The sequence below is a fragment of the Mastacembelus armatus genome, chromosome 8 (genome assembly GCF_900324485.2).
Source record: "Mastacembelus armatus chromosome 8, fMasArm1.2, whole genome shotgun sequence".
Classification (NCBI taxonomy): Eukaryota; Metazoa; Chordata; class Actinopteri; order Synbranchiformes; family Mastacembelidae; genus Mastacembelus; species Mastacembelus armatus.
The window spans coordinates 19,478,116-19,500,470 of NC_046640.1; the positions used below are offsets into that span (position 1 = coordinate 19,478,116).

Consider the following 22,355-nt stretch of genomic DNA (forward strand, 5'->3'; position numbering starts at 1 on the left):
TTTACGCTTCTTGTTTATGGAGAATCCTTTATCATGTGATATAGTGTGATATGTGACTGCTTCAGTTGTGTTTAATAAGATTTCATTTGTGTTTGTCTCCTTAGATTCAGTCACACGTTTTCATTTTTTTATGGTGTAATGGCCTTTTCACAGACTTTTACAAGGGGAAACATTAAAAGATCCTTATGTTGTTAGCATTTTATTGGAAGCTGAAATCTCTTTATTTATGAGGTTTAGTGTTCACTGTTGAGAAATATCCTTAAACAAGTCAATGACTCCCTGCCTGCTACCAGGAGAGGGTGCAAGAAAAAAGGGTGTCACAAAAGAGAAACTGATCCAGCAGAAGTATGAAGCATGAGGGAGTGTTTGAAGGTTTGTGCATAAGCATTTTTAACGCCATTTACAGTTGTACTGAATATCAATAGTGACTGTTTCCCATGCAGGCATGCTATAGTTCCACATGCTTGTAAGTGCAGAATGCGTAGAGGATCAATATTATGAATTTGAATTCTCAGTTACAAACGACCAAACATAATTTTCAAGTCTCAGAAATTCATCTTTTTACCATAAGGAGACAAACTGAAACATGTGGCACCATGCAATTAGCAGCTCAAAGCATAAAAGTGAGTATCTCATACACTAACTTTTTGAAACAAACGTATAAGTTACTGTAATCTCTCAGCAAGGCGTCTACAAATGACTTTACCTATAGTTCAGGAAAGTCTGACATTTTCAATGGATATACCTAAAATTGCTTAGTTGCCTGTGAAAACAAAGAGTAACTTTTAGTCAAAAACTGAAACATCGAAAAACCTATTTTTGTGCATACATGTAAATTACAGGCAGCAGACAGTCCAATGAATGTGAATATTATTTGTAATAATATAAATAGTTTTTAATGGATCTCGGTTTTTTCCAGTCCTTATTCAGTTTAGCTGCTCTTTAAATTAAATTCCTGTTGAAGCAAAAAAATACCATTTGTCTTTTGTAAAAATCCGAATAAAACTGTGGCCGCTACTGTATGTACCATCACAGAACACTGTGTCTATATTCAGGGCCAAATTAGATTTTTTTTTTAAGTTAAAATGTCCTGTGATTTTAATGTTTTAAGAAATGACATGAACGGTCAAAGGGCAAAAAACATTGAAACTATTTTAGAAAACTGGGAAAATGTTTAAAACCAGTGTTATGACTCTCGATAGTATATATTTGGATAATTATGCTTTTAACGTTAAGAAGGTTAAGGAGGCTGAGATTAAGTTGGATAGAGAAAAAAGCAACAAGAAGCAAAAGAAAAATATATATCTAAGTAGAGGAGAAATAAGCATGTAGAAGAGGAAAAGGGAAGAGAGGACAGAAATGAAGTAAAACAGAAGGAGAAAATCAGTGCAATCAGGTAAATACAGCAAAGGGGTGAAGTCAGGTTAATTACATAATGAATGAGTCGAGCTTGGATGAGGAAAATGAGTGGGAGACACTGGAGGGAGATGGAGAGAGAGAGTGGAGAGGTAATGGGTTTTGAAGGTTGAATGAGTGCTGTCAGGAGAGAGTATCAATCTGGCCTCACCTCCATCTGTCCATAAAATACACGCCTAGGGCCCACACATGTGCACATAACTCTGAGAGGAGAACTTGCTCCTGTCCATTATTGTACCAAATCTGCATTAACCACAATAAATGTCTGTAAAGCTTTTCTCTTCACGCCAAACCCTCATCCAGTCTCTAACGCTTTTTAATGTATTCTCTCTTGATGGAAGAGGCCGTATTTTGCCGTGGCATTACTGGCAAATCAATGCCAAGTATGTTTTGTTCAGCACTTTGAGCAACACTCATTCGAATTTTGAAAGTAATGGGCACAGCAATAATCTTTAGTGCCATAAAGAAATGTGTCCTTTGTTCACTCTGCAGGGAGAGAGTCATCAACATAGAGAGGGAGGGAAGCATGTACCTGTGAGCACAGGATTCAGGAGGTCTATGGGAAATTCCCTTGATCATATTCAGTGCAATGTTTCTTGTTTGTATTCTCTGCAGAGAATGCCGCTCTCGTCAGGTGGTCTGTGTGTTCTGGTTTAGCATAAATATATACACGCAATGATGTGATGGGAGCTGATTTATCTCCAAGCCAGAGACAGGTCTGACCTTTAACTTCACTGCGAGGAGAGGAGGAGGGAGGTAAATCATAGATGAAGGGGAGCAGGGGGGTGGAGATAGAGAGCAGATAATGTGACAAAGAAGGGGGCACTGATTTGTTTTTTTTTGTCTTTGTGAAGAGTATTGCTGTTCACCTATTTGTCTTTTTGTCTGATACAAACTGCTGTTATTGTTGCTGATACATCATTGAAACAGTAACGAGACACCCTAATAAAAAAAAAAAAAAAACACCTTACATATACGTGGTCTTCTAGGACATTGGGAAGAGTTCTCATAGAAAAATGTGCACCACAGTGCACCAGCTTGGTACTGGAGGAGTTGGATTTAGACAGGTGGGCGCAGAGAATTTGGCATGCATGGTCATATTCTGACAAAGTGTGCCACTCAAATTGGAGAGTGTGAATGGGCAGACCTGTGCTGTCAGATGGCTGTAAAGGGAGTTAATCAGCTGAAAGAGGAGCCTTTAATATTTGCAAGGTGCTAAGACAGAATTACTCTCTGCAGCCTCCTGTGCTGGCATCGCTGCTATATCCAGATTGAAAGTTTGAGCAAAATACACATAATGTAAACTTGAGCAAACAAAAATACCGTACGATCGTATTCTCATTATTAAATCCTTGAGAATAGAGACATTAGTGGTGTAGCACAAGTTCCTACAGGATGTTGCGTTGTGGGCAAGTGAGTTTAGAGTTTCCTTTGGAGTAAGTGTGCCCCAGGGAAGCCCAGTTTAACCACATTATGTGTGTTGGCGCCACAGAGAAAATACATCTCTGAATTGAAAGCAGCTCACAACATTTTACTGCAGAAATGGACCAGAGATTGAATTATATCGATCAAGGCCAAGAATTGCCACTTTCACAGAATCTTATCAGGCGCAACCCAAAAAATGCAAAAAGTTAAAGTCATTTCAGTTGCCACCAGGAGCCTGAAACTATGGTCATGTGGGAGTTTCAGACAAATTAAATACATATTTCCTTTTTTACTGAGAGAAAAGGCTTCAGTGATGATGACTGTCTTATCTTTGGACTGACTATACCTCAGGGAAATGTCTCAGGGAAACTTTTATATCTTAAAAAGCTCTTTTTTCAAGGCAGATATTGGAATTCATCTCATTATCAGGGTGGTCTTGTGTTCACACTATAACAGTAAAAGGGAGTGTGTAAATGTGGAGATGTCTGGTGCAGCACATTGTGCGCTATTGTTACCAAAATACTGAAAAGGCAAAGAAAAACTGCACTTCAGGAAAAGGGCAACCCTACTTCCAACCACAGACCAGGAATTCACTGTTCGCTGAGCAGAGGTTCAGTAGAGGTTGAACAAAAGAGACTAAGTATGTGGATGATGAGTGTTTCCGTTTTTTTTTTTTGTGATGGCAGGAGTGAGTGAGTGTGTGAGGAACATGGTGAGTGTCTGTGTGCATAAAGGCTTTAGACTAATCCTGTTGTATTCTACTGGATCAAAGTTGGTTTTTAAGCTCTATTTGTAAAAACTGTGATTCAGCTAATGGACTAATATTTCAGTGCACACACAGACAGCAAACGCACACACACACACACTCCTAGACCTAAGAATTCTCTGTGCTTGTGTTTACAGTTTTACACAGTGTATTCATGTGTGTGTATTTGTATGTGAATGTATTCCCATATTACCAGAAATCACAAAATATAACATCTAGCAAGTGGTTTTGAGGGGGACGGTTGTGTACCGACATGCTCCACTGTACACACCACCAATAATCTCACTCTCTCTCTACACACACACACACACACTTATGCATGTATACACATGTACAGCAGGAGGCTGTCAAGTAGAGCTGTAGTGTTCTGTTCAGTTTCCTCAAGCATGTGACAGCTCCAAGACAGGAGGAGAGCGATAAGGACGGATAGGAGAAGGGAGACAGGGGAGAGCTGGTGGATGGAGAGAGGGAGGTTGGCTGAGGAGCAGACGTAAAGTGAAATGAGGTTAAACAAATAATGTAGAAGAATAAAAGAGTTAGAGGATGGCAGCAGTGCAGAGATACAGTTTGTGTTCACCTTGGTACTCCAGTGCAGTAGACTGGTAATGAAACAATGACTATGAGATTAAAGTGCTGAGTTTCAGCGATAAAGGTGGTACCTTTCACATCCAAATTGGGTGCACAGAGCAGGATTTCTCTTTTCTCTTTGGTAATTCAGTTGTAAAATAATCCAGTGCAATGATTGAAAACATACAGAAAAGGCAAGCAATATATTTTTTTATGGGACAAGCCAGGTAGCTCACTAACTGAGCATGTAGGTTAGAGCAACATAAAACAACTTTTAGACTTTTGATTCAGACAAATTTCTCATATGATGGGATGTGTTGGTCAATACTGAATGTTTGAGAAGTGCAGTTCCTACATGCATAAAGAAATCCACCTCAGCAGGTTTTTTAAATTCTTTGTGTGCACTGTAGATGTGATAAAACCTAATCCTGATAATTGATGGGGGGTTAAATTTAGGGGTGTTTGGAACAGTTTTGAGATCATGGTTGATGACTGAGCAGCTGCAGTGGAGAGTCATCATCAAGACAAGATAAACAGAAGGTGTTTGGGTCTGTAAACATCAGGATGACAGAAGAGTGAATCAGTGTTTGGAAAATCACAACTGCCCACGCATTCCCTCTTGAATACATTGCTGAGCACTGGTCAAAGACGAATCCAAGCCCTCCAGTGAACGCAACCTTAGTGAAGGAGAACTTTTATGGTCAATTAGTATGTGTAATAGCAGTGTAGCGAGCAGGAAAACACTCCGAATGTTTGATTTTGTGCCAGCGCTAGGGTGTCTGAAAGGATTCATCTCCTCAGACCAACATTATGTTTTCTATGGCCAAAACTGGAGCAGAAACATCAACTTAGTTACATTTTGCAGCGGATTTATTTAGATTCCTGCTGCCAAGCTGCAGAAAAAACAGGAATTTTGAAGAGAAGTCACAAGTGGACTCACAAGTAGCTAGTTTTCTGGAAGGGGTGTTGTTTTCGAGTGCGTGAAGGGACAGGGGGAGTTGATTATAGTCTCTGTTTATAGATAAGCATGATCTTACCAAGCAGGAATACATGATATTTACAGTATAATTACAACTACAGTTTGCCAGATTTTCTTGGTATGATTCCAAACTTGAATAATTACTGGATGTCTGCAGAAGTTATTAATTAATGTCCTCATTCGCATCAAACTTTTCTTTTATGAGTTGTATGAGTTTACACCAACAAAGTCTAAGCCTAAGACTGTTAGTGGAAGAGTTAGTGGAGTGAAGAGTTAGTAGAGATGCAGGCAAACAGCCAGTAAAGGCCAGTAAGTGAGTGAATCTATTTATAGATCATTAATAACCATTTAAAGAATGTCCTGGCTCATATGGACTTCTCAGTGACTGATGCTGATTTGAAATGAATCTTTGGCCATTTATTTTGTGTTTGTTGAACATTTAAATTGAGAAATTAGAAAAAAATATTATAATGTGTATTTACAGTCTCCTACGGTGAGGGGAAATTACATCAAGCAGCACAGGCTGTAGGAAGTCAAAGCTCCTTAGATACAGTTGGAGTTCATGCTGTTCCTGAACCACAGAAATGAGCCGTTAGTTTAACTTCAAGAATATTTTTGGTCCTTTCATTGCTATCAACAAATCAGAAAGCACAAGCGTTCCAGCCATGGATCTACTTTAAATAGCTGGTGCACCAGAAAACACTGAACATTTCTATTTATTATTATTATTGAATGGAAAAGCATGAACAAACTGAGCGATGACAGTGAATGCTGTCTGCAGCTTCTGCACGCCATCATACACTTTCTATTTTGTTTGAATTGGAAAGAAGCTGCTCCTGTCCTCTAAAAAGCAGCAATATGCAGACAGAGCCCTGTGCTATACTGTGAAAAGACTCCTGCAGTCGGTGCCTGTCCACCCACACCAGTTGGAGTATTATGGTATGGCTCATTCACACAGATAGCGAGGCTACTGTACAAACCTTATTTGTTTCTATGGAAACAGCAACTTGAGATGCCTCTTAGTCAGTCTTGCAGATAAAACAGCTGGACAGATTTGGTGAAGCAGTTCCGTTTGATCATGGTGTTGTGCTTTCATAGAGGCAAAGCATTTGATGATGTTCAGCACCCTGCGCTACATTTGAGACATTTTACTGTGAAAAGGCTAATATAGTAGAACAAATTAAGCATATGCAAACCAAAGCTATTTCTTTTCAGTGGGTTGTCAGGTACAGACTGTAGAAGTGAAGGGAAAATTGCTTTGACACTTGTTTGAGAATTAAATGCTGCAGTAGAATCAGATGCATACTGGGAAAACGTATGTCCATTTGTGTCTTTATAGATTTTTAGCTTACTTTGAAGACAGGTCAGTACCTTAGCATGTTGGGTAATAGAGGCCAGTTCGTCTTTAGGTTTAGTGCAACAGAAGTAGAAAAACACGGTGAAGTACTTTCATCTACGTCTGAGATATTTGTGTTGAAGGCTGTTTCTGTTTGCTGCAGAGATTGTATGCATAGCCACTTACCTTATCTATTGGTGACTGGAATAAAGTGATTTGGAAACCTGGTAAAACAGTCCACATCTCCTGGTTGCCCTTGATAAGAGAGCTTGTTCACAGTTGGTGCTTTGCAGGTAGACGAGAGGTGGAAGCAGGAGCAAGAGGAAGGAAGAGTGTGGGCATAAGTAATGAATGTATTGTCACTTTCTATTTGCTATACTGAAGCTTCACTGCACTCCTGTCCCACGGGAAGAAACAATACCTACTTCGTTTAACTCTGATACTCGAGTGGAAAAATGAGGCAAAGAAGAAATGAAGGGTGAATTGATGGAAAAACGACAACAAAGAGATAGTATAGGAAGAAAAAAGAGGAACAAATATGTGTATCTGTCTATTATTGCAGTTAATAATCCTTGTATTTTACTGTGTACAAACAATTTTAGTTTAAACAATCACCAACGCTGTATCTGATCTTTTTTACAAGTCAGTTACTGTTGTGTGCATGCGTGTGCGTGTGTCTGTGTGTGCGTGTGTGTGTGTGTGTGTGTGTGTGTGTGTGTGTATGTGTATGTGTGCACGCGCGCGCGTGTGTGAGGGTGTGTGTGTGTGTGTGTGTGTGTAAAACAGGCGTCATGCAGCAGTTCCAGCTCGTACCCTGTGAAGTGTTTGTGATGTTTAAATTAGAAGGTTACTGCAGACACTCCTTACTTGCTCTGGTAATGAAATGAATAATTAAATCGTATTTAAATTGCCTTAATTTAGTGAAACACTTTAGAACCAAAATCAGTTATAGCCTTTAATCAATAGTCAACTCCAGCAGGGTGCAGAACAGCAAATTATGTCAATACAATGTACAATACAATACACAGATGTATTATGGCATCACTGGGGATGCTGGATATCTCTCCATATCTAATTTCAATAGCGAGACCAACCCTGAATTTTAATTTTGAAAAAAAAAAAAAGATAAAATTTTAGCCTTTGACACTGAATAGTCTTCTCCTTTCTTTTCATTTGCCCAGACTGTGTAAGCTGTTTCCATGGTAATTTGCAGTCAGGTTATAGTCTGTTTGTTAATCTAGGTATAAGGGGATACTTGTGATGTGACTGAAACAACATATTTAAACTGCACATGAACTCAAATCGAGCCCAGGCTGCAGTGAACACTTTGTCTGTGTGCCGTATTTACACTGGTTAATATTAACCCCTGTGCCTTGTGTGAGAGGTGTACTGTGATACCCAGCCCAGCTGCATACCTTGTTGTAAACGTGTTGTCATGGTTACAGTAAATATAGCTTTACTATTGTTTACTGATCACTGTGGACCAGTGAGCCATGATCACTGATGAGATATAAAATAATTTATTTTTCCTGGCCCTGGAATAGACTGAGTCACTGCTCAGAATAAAATGTTTATAAAGCTGAGATCCCTGAAGTTAGTACATTCATTTTTTAGAGCAATTTTGGTTGCATTTGCACTTGTTTTCATGCTGTGAGGATAGTTTGAATGTCTGTAAATAACCTCCCCTTTCTTTGAGTCAAATCTCACTAAAACTACTCTTCTGTGTCTCCTGCTGCCTCTGATAATAATAAAACACTGAAAATATCCTGACCACTCTCCTGTGGCTGTGCTGTAAAAAGGCAGAGGAGTCTCTCAGTCATTCATGGCTCTGCATCATCATCTCTAATAAACATGGTTGGTTGTTAGAGGTTAAAGGAACTTTAACTCTTCGGAGCCCACTACAGGCTTCTGTTCATATATTACATCATTTGCTGGTTGGGCCCAGAGGCTCCAGAGAGTTAACTGCTAAATAATACACTGCAACGCTACAAATGTCAATAAAAAGTCCATGTGCACTAGAGGCTAAGACGAGCTAAGAGGTAGGAGTAGAAGTTCCATATTTGACCAAAATTGGTTTACAGACTATTTGTAATGTAACACAATTATATTTTAGACCTGTGCCAGTAAATGAGATTTAAGAGAACGAATTTAAGAGCACAAACTGTGCTTTGATTTGCATAGTAAAGGCTAAACAGCCATTTGAATGTACAGTAAGGAAAATACCCTTTTGGATAGAAGGGGACTTGTAAATTTTAAGTATCCCAGTGTTGCTCCACAAAGATGATGTTTTTCCTCCGGCCAGTTTTTTTAAAAAAATGCTTTGCTCATTTGTTTAGTACAATAAATAAAGTAATCCTACCACATTTAGTCTTTCACTTCAGCCTGTACACCAGAGGACAGGTCACTGTAGATCAAAATCAGCAGTCGGTGTAGCCCAGGGGGAACATGGAGCACACAGTTTCTTTAGTTGAATTCATTTCAGCTAATAAATAACAATTACAGGACGAGCTTTGTGTTCCAGTGCCTCGTGGGCTCCACTACACGTGCACTGTGATCGAAGATTTTCTGTAATCTAACACTCCCAGCTTAGGGCACAAACCATGGACTCTGCAGAAAAAGAAGAAAGTGTGTGTGCCTGCTAAAAGATGTGCTGCAAGGCAGTGCGGTTCCTATGGTAACATGACCTCTGAAAATATGGAAACAAATTCAATTATTCTCTCTTTCGCTTTTTACCCTTCTCTCGCTCTTATTTCCATTTTGTGTCAGTGTCTTCCTGCAGTCCGCCCCTCTTCCTCCCGCTCTGTCTGGCACTCTGTAATAGAGGTGATTTGGAACAGACTCTTAGGAAGGAAGTTGTTGTGTTTAAGTGATGCAGGCTTAAGCTTTAAATGAAAGTGAGCAGGGAAAAACACATTCACCAGTCTGTCAGATGATGATTTTGGCGGTCTAATTGTGTGTGTAGGTGTGTGTGTTTGTTTGTTTATGTTTTGTATGGTTGGCTATGCTGGAGATGAGTACAGTGAAGAGGAGTTATTTTACAGCTCTGAGGCAATAAGCGCAAAATTTTGTAGAGTGCGCCAAACCATGGTCAGTGTGTATGTGTGTGTGTGTGTGTGTGAGATGAGGCATTACTGTGTTAGAAGTGGAGCCTTATAGCTCCCTCTTTCCTTTCCTTGTTTCTTTCTTGCAGTTTCCATTCTCATTTTCATTACTATGCAGTCGCTCTTGTTTTCCTGTCAGTCTTTCTATTAATCCAGCTATTTTTTTTCTCCTCTCGTCGTTCTCCCCTTTCGGTCTTCCAGCTCCACCTCAGGAGTGATCCTCTCTGTTCCCAAATGAAAAATGAGGAGCTTGACAGAAAGGTTTTATGGAGAGGAGATAAATGTCATCTTTTACGATCAAGTTTTCCTTCTGAAGAAATCCTCCTTTCACTGTGCCATGATGAAAGGGACTTCATAAAGCCTGTGGAGCTGTATCTTCTTGATGTTGAAAGAGAGGTGAAAGTGGATTGCAGCCTACGCGCACAGATGCGATCAGTATTGTTTCACTGGCTGGGTCTGACACACAGTCATGTCAGGCTGAGTTGGGATATTTTCAGTTATGACTCAGCTGCAGTATACGGAGCACGTGAGAATGACTATTTGAACCAAATATACAATTTAATGTTGCTTTCACTGAGCACAGCAGAGTCCTGTTCGGTGTCTGGTGTTGTACTCAGCGTCTTTGTCGTAATGGCTGTTTAGCAATTAAAGAGCTTCATACTGCACACACATCGACAGATTCTGACTCTTTAATAGCTTTCTTTAACTACATTTGTGTTTCTGATCGATTTCACCCAAATGTCTGCTTGAAATGGGATTTGTCAACATCAGCTTATTGAAAACCAATAAACCTGTTTACAGTTGTACAGTAGTGAGTAAATTAACTGTTTTTAAATGCATGAGTTTGTTTGCATAAGTAGCAGCTGGTGCTGACTTCCTTCGTGCTATGAAGTATCTGCTAGACTACTGTGGAAATTCTGTAGGGCTGCACACATCAACCTTAGTCATTGAAAACCTCCAACGTGCTTGCTGATAACATTCATGTATTATTGTGTGACACAAATAGGATGCAGAAATTAGTTATATGGCAATAGAAATTACTTATTCATATCAGATAATGCTAGTAATAAAAACAAATGCACACCCACATCCTGGCAGGGTCTGCATTGGCCATTTCATTAAACATATAAAATATATTTTTTCCAACAGCAGATGTTTGATTGAACATGTTGTACCTCACACAGCCGCATTTTTGTACCATGGTTTGTCTGAGGAAGACCTGACATCAATGTTATTATGCATTCATTAGAAAATCGCAGTACTCAATAACACTTGGAGAGCCATACTACCAACATTCGGTACCAGTGAGCACTGGTCCAAGAAAAGGAATACTGGGTAGAAGTTGGCATGGTTGATTCCCAGACTGGCTGAAAAATGATGCTGGACAGGAAAACAGAGCCTCTTGCCCTTACTGCAGTGCTGTGGCCATTTTGGACTATGTTGCTGTTTTTATTTTAATATCATTCAGATTTCTGTTCACCAGTGTTTTTACAATAAACACCAAAAACAGACACTAAATATTATTAGACCTAATCAAAGCATGTCATTTTTGGAAATGTCTGCATCACTGAACGTCACTGGGCTAAATGCAAATTGAACAAAAAGCTGTTTGGGGATATTGGATTTAACATACAGCACGCTGGACAAGTGTAAAGTGCCTGATTCTGTGGTATAACAAGCAGCAGGCTGGTCAGTGGAAATTCAGCAACACACCAGACTTCATGCTGTTCCCTTTGAAGTCATTTTACAGCAATGGCTAAATGCCAAACATCTAACCCATACTAATTTGGTTATGCAGTACAATGTTCCTTAGTGATTGTCTGCAGCACTGATGCAGCAGAGAAGTAAGATAAAACCCTGAAGGGAAGCTTATGCAATAGTTACCCACAAAGGCAATGTCCCTGGCCATGGGAAGCTGCTAGTGAAACAGGTGAGCTCACAGAGAAAATTGCAGAGATTCACCACTCAAACACTCAAACACATGGCCACACACACACACACACACACTTGTAGACTCAGACAAGGTGCATGCAGACTGTTTGCATGGCTATAGAGAAACATGCAGGTGTAAGAACAGATGCAACACTGGATTCTTGAATGTGTACACATTTTCACATAGATTACATGTACTAATTTCAACGCAGTTTAAAGGTGTGTGTTTTGTTGGACACCTGGCATATTTGGATTTAGAAATGGGTCAATATGTTGTGCATTTAGGTGTGTGAGAAATGCATAATATTTGTAGTATAAATGACTGTATTGCTAGCATCAATGATGAAATATTTGCCTTTATATGAATATTCATTTACATATATAGTACACATTTAAACATATGAATTTGTGTGTGAGTGTGTGTACAGCTCATGGCTTGGGTGGTGTCCAGATGTCCATATGCTGCCAGGCAGGGCAGGGCATATGGCCATCTGGTGGAAGATAGAAATATAACAAATAGGCTTTGACCCTTTCGTTTAATTTTTTGTAGAGGGGTCTATCTATGTATGTATAGTGTGTCCCCTAGCTTCATATCATTGTAGATGAAACTAATTCATCTGCTGGAGGGGGAAAAAAACTAATCATTCTCCTTCCCAGGAGCTTTATGATTCAAAGAATTACATTTAAATGTCATATTTTCTTTATAGAATTGCTAAGAGTGCTTTTAAAGTAGTAATGCAGGAGAGATGCATGATGGGAGGCTTCTCTAACCCAATGATGTATGTTACTGTAAACCTCTAGACAGAACAACATTAGAAAAGCCAGGAAGCAGCTCTGACATTACTCTCATTGAATTCCATTGAAGCCGGTCTTTGTCATAACTTCTCAACATAACTGAACGCACAATGTCCTGCAGAGCGATAGAACACCCTGCTGCCATTTGCACTGATTGCTGTCACTGACTGATTTATGCACAGTAGTTCCAGGTACCATTTGTTTGCAGGTAATTTTAAAAGAACTCTTCAAAACTTATCTGCACAGTGCATATACAGTGAGTTTTCATTTACCATCTAACATTTTTCAATTATGTTTTTTTGGTTCATTAATTTCATTCCGTCTCTTTGTTGTAATTGTTGGAATCATTGCTGTTTATATAACTCATACATCTCCAAGCACAGTGCAATAGTTTTCTGAAATAAGTGCTCCAGGTTCTTTCACATTTATAGTGTTACTCTCTTTTCCAAATGCGTGTAGGATCTCAATTTGCCACCCACTGTGCAGCAATGCAGTGATAGATGACTAATTCAAAATCGGTATCATATGCTAACATTTTTCTAATCTGAACCATAATTTCAACGTAAAGTGTACTCATTTTTATTTTTGTTCCTTACTGTGCTCAGGAAACACACAATTCTTTCACATCTTTTCATTTTGCTGCAGCATTTGACCTACATGCACAAACCATGACCTCCCAATTAAATGTTTAGTTTCAAAGGAGGTTAATACCTAAGTCTAATTCACCTTTTGCTCACCTTTTTCTTTCATATCCTTAAAACAACTGGCTCTGAAACAGTCAGTAGGTCTCATTTATAAAGCATGCTAAAACAGTAATAACAATACTGTGGGGTCAGCACTATGATCCTCTAGAGAGCCATGAGGCTGTCAAACAAACATTTGACCAGAGCACTAAAACACTGCCGTACATTAACTGGACTATTGTAGGAGCTCGTACTCAATATATTACTGAACAGTGGTGATGTGATTGTGATAAATGATCCCTACATACCAGTTTAACAGGATTAACTGAATAATATGGTAGGTAGAGGCTTACAGTGATGATGTGCATATGTAGGCTATTGTGCGATTATGTCTCATGTAATGAATAATATTTTGTATTGGGGGTATGCAGCTACTGTAGCATGCAGAGGCTGGAGGAGCAGTGAAAGAAGAGAAAAGAGAAGGAAAATGAGAGGGATGTGATCTTTTTTTTTTTTTGTTCCCCTCTCCCTTGATGATATGGAGCGTGAGACCAGTTTAGTGAGAGGAGGAGGAGAAAGTGGATGGGAGGGTGGAGTGGAGGAATGGAGGAGGGACTGTGAAAAGAAGAGAGAACACAGAGGAAACAATCAAAGAAGAATGTAAACATGGTGGCCAAAAAGCAGAGAAAAGACACACAGTGCTCCACCTTCCTCTCCTTAACTCTCCTCTTGCCTTTCTCTCTGGGGAACGTTCGCAGGAATCCTCGGACTGTGGCCGGTTACTTAGCAACCAGAATCCTACCGAAACTGTGTCAGAGAGACCGGGAGAGCATACCATACGTGATAACAGTGGCCCTCCTAATCAGTCAGGATATGTGCCTTCCATGGTCTATTATGATACACCAACACTATAATGCACACAGCCCTACAGGAATCCATTTAGTCCTCAGATTAGAGCATACGGATGACACTGGGGTATATTTTACTTAGCGTCAACCACTTCATTAAAACCTGAACCAACAATACATTAGTCTTCTCCCAGTACTTTATGTATTCCTCATGTTGTCTGACTGTGGCACGCTGTAACAAGCCCTTCAGTTCTTACACGGGAGGGAAAAAAATATTTTTACAAATGGTGAAAGTGGCTATGGGGCAGCACGATGGCTGAGTGGTTAGCACTCACAGCAAGAAGGTCCTGGGTTCTGTGTGGAGTTTGCATGTTCTCCCTGTGCTTGCGTGGGTTTTCTCCAGGTACTCTGGTTTCCTCCCACAGTCCAAAAACATGTATGTCAGGTTGATTGGTGACTCTATAGGAGTGAGTGTGAGTGTGGGAGGTTGTTTGTCTCTATGTGAGCTGGGACAGGCTCCAGCAGATCCCTGTGACCCTGCTTAAGAAATAAGTGGGTATAGATAATGGATGGATGGTAAAAGTGGTAAAATCTCTCCACCAGTACATCAGGTGACTCATGAGGAATACTACTTAGTCTGTTTAAACTGTTGTATTTCTTCTATCTATGTTTGGATTCATAAGACAAAGCCCGTGTTACAAAGTGGGTTGATGATATGAACAAGCATCGAGTGTAAAGGTCAGAGCTGTCTTATGGGAAGTGTAGGAGCCATGTTTTTGGAGTTTAGGCTCAGAACAGACCAGACGTAGAGCCATAACAACCCTTTTTTATCTGTCCGCCAAACCTTTATGAAGTGCACTATTACGTTGTTGGTGTGTTCCAGTATTTTCTTTAAACAGCTGAGATCTGTGCTTTTTTTGCAGCTGTTACTCAAAATGAAATACAGTACATGTATTTGCAGGAACTAGTCAATTCATTGTTTGTTTTGGTCTTTGCACAGGATTTGTTTAATTTAAAAAATACAGAATGTCACTAGCACTATCATTACAGCAAAGTGAGCTACCAACCTGCCCATTTTTGGGTGAACATGTAAAGGAGTGAGTAACTCAAGGTCGAGCTGAACAGTTACATCATTTCAGGCATGTTGTAGCCTGCAGTGTGTGTGTGTGTGTGTGTGTGTGTGTGTGTGTGTGTGGGTATGAAAGAGAGAGACAGTGCAGGTTTAAGGACAGGCCCCACCAGATGCAGCTGATCTATTTAGGGCTCTCTGTACATACGCAGTGCATGCACATGATGGCACAGATGCCACTGGAAAGAGAATCTCACCTTCGGATGCCTTTTGTTCAGGCGTGTTGTGTGTCACTAATGTTTCGGTCCAGCCTACTGCGAGTTCAGTTTTGTTGCACTGGACTGAAAAAGACTAGCTGCCCTTTGGGATTGAAAGCGCTGATTATTCCCACTGCTTTTGAACAGATATCAGAGAGAAACAGAAAAGAATTGAATATAGTCACTGTGGATAGTTGATGTAAAGTGGCTCAGAAAACATTTCGCCATGAACAAAAACTGCTGTCATCATGGAAGATTAAAAAGACTGTGGAAATAAGTAGAAGATGAAAGTGCATTCATCAGAGAGACTATAAACAGAAAAGCAGAGGGAATCCTGGTGAAAGTGCGTCACTGCTGCCTCAGCCTCCTCTCAGGGGCGTTGGAGGAGGAGGGATGGAGGGATGCACGGATGGAGAGATGAAAGAGGGAACAGGGAACGAGGAGGCGAGGGAGAGAGGAGTGTGTTCAGGGACAAGCTGATTTATGAGTTTCTGTTTCAGAATCGTGCTGTCTTCAGGGACTTCACTGAGATAAGCCAAACCTGGAGTTCACACGTGGGCACACACAACACGCTCACGCAGCAGACACTCCAGGCATGCGGCTCTGAAACAAGTGATTCTTTTGGCAAAAGCCCTAAAGTTGTGACCATAGTGATCCTCTAGTATTACCTCATGTTTGAGGTAATACTAGAGGATATTTGTGTCTGTATGTTGTCGGTGACAGATGGTAAAATAAATGAACAATCATTCTCATTAAACATGGCCCGAAATCTGGATTAGAAACATTTCACTGCCGCAGTGACAGAGTGAGAGCAGTCACGAGGAGCAAAGAGAGAGATGAGAAAAAGAAAGGGAAGAAGGAGAAATATAAGAGGGAAAAAGACAAGATTCTCTTTAAAATAGAAGATTCACAAGGTTTTTGGGTTGACTAATAGAGAGTCAAAAAGGAATAAAGGAAACCAGAGGGGGACCAGAGCTCATTAATGGTAAACAGAGACATGAAGGAAGGAGGACAGCTGCCTGAGATGGTCTGCAGGGTGAGGCCAGCATCTGAAACCAGCAGAACTATTCATAGCTGCTGGTTGGCTAAAGCAGCAGTATGTTCCTTTGAGATTTTTTTGAATGGGTGAAAATGTTTATCAAGATATTGCAAAATGTTTGAAGAGTCTTTTAAAATAAAAAAAAATATTAAAATTAGATGAAAAGACAATGTATTAATACAGCTACAGAATAAAGTAAATAGTGGCACCTGGAAGTTGCTTGAAGTTTGTAATCAGTCAGTCTACTGTAACACTGCCATTCTGTTTTTCCAAAAGCCCATTGGCACCCCAGTTTTTTGGGGGGAGTTTTTCTTTATCCAAACAGAGTGTAAGGATAGATAGTGTCATATGCTGGTAGATAGTGTCATATGTTGAACAGATTACACAACTATTTGGGGCAAAATTGTGATTTTGTGTTGCTGTGTAGATAAACTCAACATAGTATTCTCCAAATCATTCTATTACCAAAAAAAAAGTTTATGTACAATCATTGTCCTTACAGGACATAATGCCACACAAAAACAAAAACACAAGTATATGTTTTCATTCTGGTTGTACATGCGTGCACACACACACACACACACACACACACACACACACTGCTGTTCCTGGTAATCGACCTGAGTAGGGAGTGTGATTAGGTTATTACGTCTGAGGGGAGTTTGCTCTTCTCTAATAAAAAAAAAGGATGGACTGAGGCATGAAAAACACAGACATGAGCATGTGTGTGTTCTGTTGTTGTTGGTATGAGAGAAAACATACATTAAGGGTGATGTTAAGATTAAAGTGGGGTGTGAAAGGCTTAGGGAAGATATAGAGGGTGGATAACGTAGTGATATGAAGGTGGCAGCATGGACAAATGAGAGAACGGGGTGAATGTGAGAGTCGAGGGAAGTAGGATGGATGAAAATGCAGTTGGGGAATAGATGGGTAAAGAAAGGAGAAGCTAAGCTTGTTTGTGTTGGTGGGAAGATCTTTACATGCGAATGAAAACTCCTGTGACAGCAACAATAATGCATTTTAAATTTTAAAATAAAAGAAAAAAATTCACATTAAAAGACCAGAGGCAGAATTGATGATATAATCTGTTATTGGCAAAACATTATAACCGTTTAACCGTTGCTAATTTCTCACATACCGATGTGAATGAATACAAGTCGGGTCTCCTCTTTTACTTCTTTTACCTTTTTCTGCTCCCTTTTCTCCAATTTAACTTTAGTTAGTCTGATAGCTCCATTAACTTCCAAACCTCTTCAAGAATGCATTTCAGTGTTCAGAGATGCATAGGTTCACTTCCCCGCAGGCCTTCTGTGTAAGTGGCAGAGCTGATCTGAACGTTTAGCTCCGACAGTGAATGTTTGGCAATGAATTTTCACCTCACCAATGAGCTTCAGGCTGTAAATTATGGTCAGTGACATCTTCACTCATAGTACGAACACATTAAATGATAGAGATTCGTAGAAAAGTGATGCCAACAAATAGCATTTCATGCAATCACAGCAGCTTCTTTCTTTATTTGGGTCTCCATTAGCTTCCACATAGTGGTCACTAGTGTATCTGAGCACATACAGTGGGTACGGAAAGTATTCAGACCCCTTAAAATTTTTCACTCTTTGTGTCATTGCAGCCATTTGCCAAAATCAAAAAAGTTCATTTTATTTCATTTTATGTGATATTTCAGTTTTTCTTTTTTAATAAATTTGCAAAAAATTCTACATTTCTGTTTTTTTCTGTCAAGATGGGGTGCTGAGTGTACATTAATGAGAAATAAAATGAACTTTTTTGATTTTGGCAAATGGCTGCAATGACACAAAGAGTGAAAAGTTTAAAGGGGTCTGAATACTTTCCGTACCCACTGTAAGACTTGTCTGAACACATGTTATACCAAAAGCTGGAAAGTGAGAGATTAAATCAGACAAGACAAGCTAAATTTGTAGCTTACTGCAGAACAAAGGGAGCTAAGCTGTGGAGCAGATAGGGATAAGTTCTGCTTCTGAGCTGGGACTTAACACTGTAGCTCCTCTTTAACACATATGGACAGATAGTGAATCTTGAGAGGAAGGAGGAGGAAAGAGTGGAGGAAGAAGGCAACTAAAGTAGGCCCATAACAAGGGAAGAAATATATGAAAGCATGTTAAGGGAAACGGAGCTCTTATTATGACCTTTATTTGATTAAACTGAAGTGAGTTTTGTCATTTTATTAACAGTACACTGACTGTGAATGAACATCTCTTTGGAGTACTTCAGAGCTCTTTTACTGTTTAATCCACCCTCCTTCCTCCCTTCCTCGCTCTCTGCAGCCTCCTTTTGTATCCACTGGCCTGACAATTCAGCTGGAGTGGGCTTGACACTGTGCATGTGCTGTGAGCCCTCTCCAGTGTGTTCATGCTTCTGTGCACCCATGTATGTCTGTGCAGGGGATTTGTTGTTGTTGTCATGCATCAGCAGCCTCTTGTGTCTAAATATGTGTGTGTTAGCACAATGCTGCTCTACTCTTTTGACCATGTAATGGTGCAGTGCTGCCGTTCGTCTCATGTCCACAATAAACCAACAATCCTGCAGACCGTGCTGCACCCTGACTATTCACATGTGCAGAAGTACTATGCAATTTGTAAGTGTGTATGTTCACTTAGTGAGTGTAAGTGTTATCACAGTCGTCGAAGGTGTGAGACTTTGTTGTGACACAGTGTGGTATAAATTTAACAGCATTTATAATAATAATAATAATGTTGCATTGTGATGTGTGTGTCTTGTTTACCTTAGAAGGCTTGTATTGTTACAGATTTATACAGCAGATGATGAAGAGAAACACTGAGTCATTTATTCAGTCATACACTGACAAATGTAACTGATGCTTCATATATCTGTCTTTTCAGAAATCTCCCATCATCCTTTGTTATATAGTTTGTCCGTCATATTGACAGTTCAAATGCATTTGCTTTCTGATACTCTATTAACTCATATAGTATATAGTAACTTACTCTTAGCCATGAGCAGGATAGCAAATTAGTACAGTAGATGTACAGTACATATTGTGGCAGCCACAAAATAAAGTAGTTTTGGCATCCTGGTGCTTTAATTGTTGAAAGAAAGAATGATAAGTGGATTTTCGATCTCTCTGTGTAAAGTTAGCGGCCATTCACTAAACACTGTGGCAGAACTTTCTGCAACCACTTCACAATTAGAGCCTTTCAGGAAATGAATAAATAAAAAGAGGTTACCCAGTTCCTGTCATGAATGTTTTTTGTTTCCAAGAAGTCAGCTGAACTGTTTTAATGTCGATGGGTCTTTGTTTTTATAGCATTTAATAATGATACCAACTTTAGTATTATTTCTGGATTTGGACTGCTGGCTCTTAAAAGATTTGTTTAATGTTAAACTTGTGTCAGTTGGTCAAAATAACCCTATTTAAGTCTGGGTAAATAACCTACCAGTGTTATAAAAAATAACACAGAGTCTGGGTCAAAACAGAAAAAAAATGGTTCTTGGGTTAATGGGTTAATTTTGACCCATTAACCCAAGACCCATTAGCATGCATCTGACCCTGCCAGGGAAAATACCATTAGACATGATATTTGATGTTTGTTTTCATAGCAGCAGAAGGGAAACATAGCTAAACTTCACTGTTTGAGCTTATAGATGTGTGTGTATGTGTGAGATCTTTGTTGTTTTCTGTTTACTGCAAACCACTGCCTATGCTGAGTTTGACTTTGAAGTATTATGCATACATGCATCAGTGTGTGTGTGTGTTTGTGTGTGTGTGTGTGTGTGTGTGTGTGTGTGTGTGAAAGCTGAAGACAGAAGGGGCTCAGGAGGTGTTGACTGTGGAGATTAAAGGGGAATTAGAAACAGCAGAGCACAGGAAGGCACGGACCAACTTGAGAGAGAGATTCTCTGAATATTTAGATCTCTCATTTTAATTCTTCTCCTCAGATTACTGAATCTTTCATTTGTCAAGGAAGGATCAACCTTATGTTCCTTGACTCAGCGTGTGTTTGAAACGTGTTTAGGGACAAACTAGCTGATGCATTTTCAGTGTGTTTTTTTAAATTAATGCCCAAAACAACACATTGTCACTTTAACACAGTGTTTATTGCTGAGGTGCACCTTCCTAAGTTAACTGGACTGTTCTTTCAACATGACAATAATAATAATACTAATAATATCTCCCACTGCCTGCCACAATCCCCCTGTTTTACCTACTGTACCCTCTAAAATGTTCAAGCCTCAAAAGCTTTTGCTTCTCCCTCTCATTGTTTTTTAAGTGACAGTGTTTGCTTTCTTTCTGCATCCCACAGTAGTAGTGCTTCTGTTAGCTCAAATCGCAGCTGCTGCGTGCCATAGCAAAGGGAGCTCGTTCATTGGCCGAGACATTTTTTTTACATAGATATCACTCACAGTCCATTTTCACTTAGTATCATCATATCATCCCATCAAATTGTGAGAAACATGAGATATGTGCCTAAGTAATTGTGAGTATGTGAGATTAGATGTAGGTTTGTTTTTGCTTAGATGAGGGTATAAAGTAACAACAATTAGTTGTTGCTTCCATTCAGGTCTCTTCAGTTGCCAGTAGCTAATATGATTAATCTATTATACACACTCCATCAACAGCCTGGCTCTCTAATGGAAATGTACCACTAAACCCACAGGGCTTAGGATCATAATGTACAATAATATCAATTACCTTCTATTGCTGTGTTCTCACAATACAATAATTTCTTCATGTACACACTCCTTCTTATACAGTAGGTACTTATTTTATAATTGATCAATCTTGATGCTGTATTTATTGTAAATACACATAGGAGGCAGTTTTCCCTCAGAAAGAACTTTTGTTTTCTTAGATGTGCTTTAACTGCTCATCAACATTTGAAGTGCAGACATTGTTAAAAGTGTCTTTGCAATTTTATTTCTGAAATGGAATTACAAATTCAGTCTTGAAACAAATTTGGCCAATAAAACCCTCTTTGCTAATTTGAGGAGAGGGCTCATTTTACATTTGTATTCCAGTGACTTCAGTTGTTTTGAATTGATAATTTAACTACACTTAATAAAAAAACATTCTGCAGCAGGCCATAGTTGCTTCTTACTCTAACACACACTGGAAGAAAAAAAGTTTTAGGTCAGACTTTTTTGCTGATGCAGACGCCTGTCTTGGTCCCTGCTTACTGCAGTAAGTATCAATTGCCTATGTGTATTTGTGTCAAATCCCTGTAATTTTCATACAATATGTGTATGCATGCGTTTGTGAGTCTGTATGTCCCTCGGTGTAATGTAGAAGGCCATATGTTTTGTGCTATAACTCTCTTTCTAATTAGAACAGTACTTCACCCTGGGGATACTCCATTACCACAAGCAGATCACTGCATGTGTGTGGGACTAAAGCCAAACTAATGTAGAAAAATTGCTGTATCAGATCCTATTTCTAGTTGAAGAGACATTATTTAAGACCATCTCTTCTTCTAAGCCTTGTCTCACCCTTGCCTTGTGCTTTTTATGATGATGAGACATTTTTAAAGTCATTGCAGCTGCAGAAGTGATGTCATATGATATCCATATATTTTCTGTTACTTTACTAGTGTTTCACAGTTCAGTTTCAGGTATGGCACCCTGCTGCTGCAACATGTCAGGGTTACTAAGATGGATTCATGAATATAATGTGACGACACTAATCTATTCTATATGTTCATCTCATGTTGTTGCCAGGTTTCATCTCTTTTGATGAAAACTTTAAACTTATCAGATGATTGGTAAGATATGATTTTGGATTTTGATTTAGTTTTTTGTTTTCTTTAAGAGAAAAAACATAAAAAAAGAATTTAAAAAATTGAATGGCCTTTGTAACTGACTGCTGTGTCCTAAATAGATAATCTCACCATTGTCCAATAAGGATGAAGAAAGTATAAAACAAACAAAAAAACAAGAACAAGTGCTTGTCAGGCAGCTCAGAGGGGATGTCTGACATTTGTATACCCTTCACATTATGTTTCCTCCCTGTGAGACACAACCAAGAGCTGCCTTAATACTTTCTGTCACTCTTCTCCTTTCCAGTCTTTGAATTCTGTATATACCATGTGGGATTAGAAAATCTCCCTTCATTGTTGTGATGCATCAGGATCCTTTCTTGGATTTGAGTTGT

The 22,355-nt window shown here is 39.4% G+C and overlaps 1 protein-coding gene across 1 annotated transcript in view; it reads left to right on the forward strand.

The window, feature by feature from the left end:
• The window catches only part of cacna1ha (calcium channel, voltage-dependent, T type, alpha 1H subunit a), an 87,070-nt gene that overhangs the window by 19,319 nt on the left and 45,396 nt on the right, over window positions 1-22,355 (forward strand). The window lies entirely within an intron of this gene.